General features: G+C 39.4%; 1 protein-coding gene across 1 annotated transcript in view; it reads left to right on the plus strand.

Moving 5' to 3' along the window:
* The window catches only part of CLYBL (citrate lyase beta like), a 282666-nt gene that overhangs the window by 260574 nt on the left and 15657 nt on the right, over positions 1-6435 (plus strand). The window lies entirely within an intron of this gene.

Raw genomic sequence — 6435 nt, forward strand, 5'->3', positions numbered from 1 at the left:
AATCTATTCTAGAGGTAATCTCTAAACTCAGCCTCGTGACTTCCAGAAGGAGTAAAGTTTTGATACCTACAATGCAAAATTACTTAGGAGAAAGAATATTGAAAATTTATTACAGTTCTGAATATTAAACATTCCCCCCCTGCAAAAAAAAAAGAAAGAAAAAAGAAAAGAAAGAAAAAAGAAAAACTGGTTTTTAGTGGTGAACCTGAACCTGTGACATCCATGTGAGACATGTTCCTTGCACTTTTCACTGGCGGCAAGGACACTTGAAAATCCCAGGACTTGCCAAAGTGGGTAACAATATTAAATGGGTCATTCCCTAAGGAAGTCCATGTTCAACCTATGCGGGCACACTCACACACCAGCAGGCTCATCTTTGCACAAACTCACACTTAATATCCAAAGGCAGAATATGTTACATTGGAAATATCCAATTTGGACTTATACCAATTTCATGATAAACAGCATCCTTCCATTTCCCATCAACAGTGGCCATCAGAAAAGTAATGCATTTCATAGAAACAGTATTTTAAGTTGACCTTGTGTTTAATGTCCATTTTTGTGTCTTAACCCCAAATCAAGATTCCCATGAATAAATCTAGATATTCACCTAGAATGAAGAGCCATGGACTCCCATGCACACGTGCAAATAACTCCATCCACCCCCTTCTCTCGCATACCTGCCCACGCACACCCACACTGAATGCTCTGTACCTCTGCTATGAGCCTTGTGCCAGCTGAGGACATAAACACTTCCTGGTGAAATAGGAAACTGGGGCAGCATGTAAACCGTTGAAAGGAGAGAGCAGAGTTCCAGTCTGGACCAGCATTGTGTCTATGACCCATCCCAGCTGGGTTTCACACTGGGTAGCATCAAAGGAGGCCAGTTGGCATTGTAAGCAGACAGGGGTGTGGGAGAGGTTACCCTGAATTTCAGTAGCCAACAAACAGAAGTCAAACCAGAAACACGTGTTTTTCTTAGCATTTACGTTTTTGAATGAGGAAAATGACCCTTTCCCATTGTATCTTGAAAAGTGTTGTTCCTTGGGAAAATGCTCCCAAAGTTGCCATACCTTTTGATGACGGCAACTTAAATGTTCAATTGTGGACTTTTTTAAAATAAGAAATGCCCTCTTGTTGGGGCATAAGCTCTCACAACAGTGTGACAGGATGGCTTTTCTTAACACAGAACCATAGAAATTAGAGCAGAGGGGAGACTAACTATTAGGTAATTTCTTCCCTGCCCCATTTGTGGAGGTTTGTTTCCTACAGCAAATTCTCCTGGTGTTTTGTCCAGCAAGGTTGAAATGATTCAAGTAATAGGGCTTCCAGTAGGGACATATGGTTATTTTATCCAGTTAGCATGTTTCTTTCACTTTGCCTATAAACTGGCCGGTCACAGAAATTGGATCTGCAGGTAGGTGACTCTGGATCTTGAGGGGATCTTGGGGTTTAAATAATGTGGGTTCTGTTTGTAAAGATTTTGTGTAAATGGGTTGCACAATTGTATAAAGTGTTGCTTCCAACAAACATCTAGTCTGTTTTATGTCAAATGTGAATCACTGATGTACACATGAACCCTTAGATATTTTGTCCAAAGCGCAGATGAGTCTCTCAAAGATAGGAAACTGGTGGTTTGTGTCCTAGTGTGACAGTCATAAATTTCCAAAAGACCTTTTTCCTCCCTCTGATGAAAATTTCATTCAAGTAATGCTTTTATGTAGAAATGACCCAAGAAGGAAAAATTATGTATCTTTGCTTTTCTCTACTTCTTCCTGCTCTCATCTTAAATTATATCCTGCCCAAACACCAAAGGTATAGCTGAAGTTCACAGTTAGTGCTGAGCCATTTGTGTTCTCTACAGTAATAATCATTACTATTATTCAAACATAAAAGCTCTACCTTTTCTTCCTGTCCTCTCCAAATGGCAAAATTCATGGGACAACTTCGACCATGAGCAGATAAATTATTGGGGATCAGACTTTGGTATCACAGAATTTGGGGGATGTTTATTTTAATTAAAAGTCCTAAGGAAATAGTTTGATATCCTTAGTATAATGTTGGTTGACAATCACTTCACATTAAAAGAAATAACAATCAGCTCATATCATCTGTCCCTGTTTGGCAGGCAGTGATTCTTGTGGCTGCTTTGTTTCAGGAAACTGAAAGGTATTTTCAGGCTAAAAAATTTTGCCTGGCACAGTAATCCAGTGACAGTGATCAGAGTTAGGGCTAGACACTGACACTGGGGATTCTAGGTTATCTTATCTTATTAACATCTGCTGGAAAAAGTTTAGACATTCTAAGTAATCTCTGCTCCTATGTTAATTCCCAGAAACTAAAATGTCTTCAATTTAGCCGACATCAGCTGTAAGGTCTCCATCCACAAAACTAATCAAACTGACTTTCTTCCATCCTTCCAGAAAAATGTATTTTGAGATACAACCTGCATACCATTAATTGTTCTAGTTTCAAATTATTTGGTAAAATGCTTTAGCCAGGATAAATCATTTCCACATAATTTGTTTTAAATTTATAAAGGATTTTCTTAAAAGTTAATTCCATTTTTATGTCTTTTTTATAATAATGGTGATTCCATTAATATTGGAAAATTATTCATTCAAAATGAATTTAATATGCTTATTAAAGTAATATGATTTCAATAATTCTTTTTTATCAATAAAGAATTTTGTATAGTATAAAAATTGGATACTTGAAAACATCTGAAGCAAATAATCATCTAATATTAATTGATAGCAATAGAAATAATTTTATATAAACACATATAGCATACATGTTTATACAACATATAAACATTCAAGTATGTATGATAACATATATTTGCTCAAATCTATATTATGAACTTAGTGCTAAAGTTTTTAATCTTTCCGTATTCATCACTTCTTAGGCAAAAATGACAGCTAAAGGAAACAGTTGCTTTTTTAAAACAGTCACTAATCACAGGAAATCTTAATATAGGAATTTACCATTTCTTTCCAAATGGAGACTCTAACAGAAAAATGTGAAGGAATAGCACAATGTGTTATGTGTGTCAAATTTTTAAAGATACTTTGCTAGAATATTCATATTTTGAAGTATCTGGCTACAAATACGGCTTTGCTTCATTTTCCGTTTTCCGAACATTCTCTTTGATTCATATAATGGATGTACGTGCTTTGTTTGGTTTTGGAAGGATTTTGTTTAGCTTTTTCAATATTTCTCCTTTGTTATAGCTTCACAAGTTGGCTAAAGCCTGCGGAAGGGGAAGTGTTCATCTTTAAATTCTGGGTTCAATTAACAATCACAAATGTCAAAAACAAGGTCACTACCTGACCTAACAACTGTAAATATCACAGATAGCCAACACTCTCATTTCACTCCGGAGAGAAAAACAGTGCAAGCTGATAAGTTCACATTGATAAGCACATCGTCTACTGGAATATAAACTGGAAACGTATATCTTAAGAAAGAAAGAAAAAGGAAAGTAAGAGTTTTCTTCCTTATGTAAGTCTCTCCATCTAGAAACTTTACGAACAGTAACACATCCCTCCTCCCAAAATATTGAAAGCAGATCATTTTCATAGGTGTCTGATTGCCGCTGGCACACCTTTCATTTCTGTTTCCAATTGCAGGGTTTTACAAAAGAAATACTGCTTGGTCCAGATGGCCTTCTAGAAGGCTCCCTGAGAGAACTCAGGAGAAGTTTCTCTAGCCAAAAATATTGTTTCCGCTTATTCAAGTGCCAGAAATCCCACTGCCACTCTTTCACGCAGATCGAATAAACCATCTAAAGATGTGGTTGCTGTCTTTGTCAACTGAAAGGGTTGATTCCCCTATTAGACGACAGTGTATCTTCCCACACCCATCCAGCCCACCACCCACAGCATTCCCTCTGGATTTATGAGCAGGAACACAAAAATCAGAGCTGAGAGGTTTGTAGTGAAAATGAAAGATAAAGGGACATAACTCTATTTTTGAGATTCTTAGTAATTGCACTTTTCCCTTTATTTCCCTGTTCATTTAACATTTTCAGAAAGATCGGCCATAATTTTGACTTTTAAAAGTCCAGTTCTTAGGAAAGCTGAGTCTGCCAATGATGACTTTAAGATTGGATGGATTAACACAAAATTGCAAAATTTTAAACATTTAAAACAAAGTAATGAAATGCTACAAAGTATTGAAATCATATATCTTATTTCACTTTTTTTTTTTTTTTTTTTTTTTTAGTGGCAAATGGCTGATTTGGTATTTATTAGAGGACAAGAGTGTTTTTAATAGGCCGGGTGCAGTGGCTCATGCCTGTAATCCCAGCATTTTGGGAGGCCGAGGCGGGCAGATCACAAGGTCAGGAGTTTGAGACCAGCCTGGCCAGCATAGTGAAAACCTGTCTCTACCAAAAATACAAAAAATTAGCTGGGCATGGTGGTGGGCGCCTTAATCCCAGCTGCTTGGGAGGCTGAGGCAGGAGAATCACTTGAACCCGGGAAGCAAAGGTTGCAGTGAGCAAAGATCGCGCCACTGCAATCCAGCCTGGGTGAAAAACAAGACTCTGTCTCAAAAAAAAAAAAAAAAAAAGTATTTTTAATGCGGGTTAAATTGGATAATGTTTTAAATTGGTTGTTTTTTCCTTAATTTATAACACATTCTTAAGGATATTTTAATCAAAATATTCTTTATCCAGGTTTATATTTTTCAGAGTTTTATTTGCTCAGTTTTGATTTTAAAGATGTCATTATTTTAGCTGGGTGAAATCTCAGAAATCTTTTAGTCAGATGCCTTCAGTTTATGACTTAATGCACTGAAACCCAGCAAGGCTTCAGAAGCTGCCCAGTGTCACTCATGGCCAAGGTGGAAAGAGGGCTGCGAGCAGAATTCAGGGCTTAGTTTGTAAGTAAAGATATGAAATATCATAAATGTGGCTTCAGTTGAATTACAGTGAATACCCACACTCATGACCAAAACGAGATAGAGCCTTAAATGCACTCAGTCACAATCAAAGTCTGGATTTGGGTAGTTCCAGTGTATGTCTTTTCTTGAGGATAAGCAGAAACCAATGAGGAAAGAGAGAAACCAGGGTCTCCACGTGCCTTTCCCCACACGCCTCCCTGCTCAGTGCTGCCCTGCCCTCGTCCCCCAGCCCTGTCCCAGGAAGGCTTCTAGGCTCTGTTCACTGAAAACTCCACTTCATATTATTAGTTATCAGTCGTTCAGTCTCCCAACATAGAATGGAAACTCCCAGAGCAAGCCTGGGGAGCCTTTGACAGAGAGGCCATATCTACTCCAGAGCCCAGTGTCATCTCAAGGACATCAAAGGACAAGTCCTCAGAGTCACACTCTCAGTTACACCTGTGCTCACACACACCCCATGGCGTTCAGTGCCTATGACAGCAAGATTCAAGTGATGGCCAGGGGAGGATCATTTTGTTTCTTGGACACCTTTCCCTCTTTCCTCTTCCTGTATTTCTCCCTCTAAGGATGGATGAGTCTGTGTGTGTTTCTTTCTGTTCCACGCTCATTTTCCTTGCCCTGAATTCTCTGTTTCCCCTTTTTGTTTACATCTTTTTCTTTCTGACCACATCATCTCCACACCCCACACCATCCCTCGCCTTCTCTCCTGTAGCTAATTACAATAGAGACTTTCAGAGCATTGTTTTATTTTTTTGTTGTTGTATTAATTAAATAATTTTGTAATTCTTTTTTTTTTTTTTTTTTTTGTGACAGTGTCTTGCTCTGTCACCCAAGCTAGAGTGCAATGGCACAATCTCAGCTCATGCAACCTCCGCCTCTGGGTTCAAGTGATTCTCCTGCCTCAGCCTCCTGAGTAGCTGGGATTACAGGTGCGCAACATGCCTGGCTAATTTTTGTATTTTTAGTAGAGACGGCGTTTCACCATTTTGGTCAGGCTAGTCTCAAACTCCTGACCTCATGATCTGCCCGCCTCGGCCTCCCAAAGTACTGGGATTACAGGCGGAAGTCACCGCGCCTGGCCCAGAATTTTGTAGTTCTTTTTATATTGAATTTTATTAAAAATATAAAGCAACCATTTCCATAATTCTCTCTTTTTTCCCACTTTATGTCAGTGGGCCTCAAAAAAAAAAAAAAGGTGAGGCAATTTCTTACCACTACCCTAGGGAATAAAGAATTCTCGGCCGGGCGCGGTGGCTCAAGCCTGTAATCCCAGCACTTTGGGAGGCCGAGACGGGCGGATCACGAGGTCAGGAGATCGAGACCATCCTGGCTAACACGGTGAAACCCCGTCTCTACTAAAAAATACAAAAAACTAGCCGGGCGAGGTGGCGGGCGCCTGTAGTCCCAGCTACTCGGGAGGCTGAGGCAGGAGAATGGCGGGAACCCGGGAGGCAGAGCTTGCAGTGAGCTGAGATCCGGCCACTGCACTCCAGCCTGGGCAACAGAGCGAGACTCCGTCTCAAAAAA

This window comes from Theropithecus gelada, chromosome 17 (assembly GCF_003255815.1).
Source record: "Theropithecus gelada isolate Dixy chromosome 17, Tgel_1.0, whole genome shotgun sequence".
NCBI lineage: Eukaryota > Metazoa > Chordata > Mammalia > Primates > Cercopithecidae > Theropithecus > Theropithecus gelada.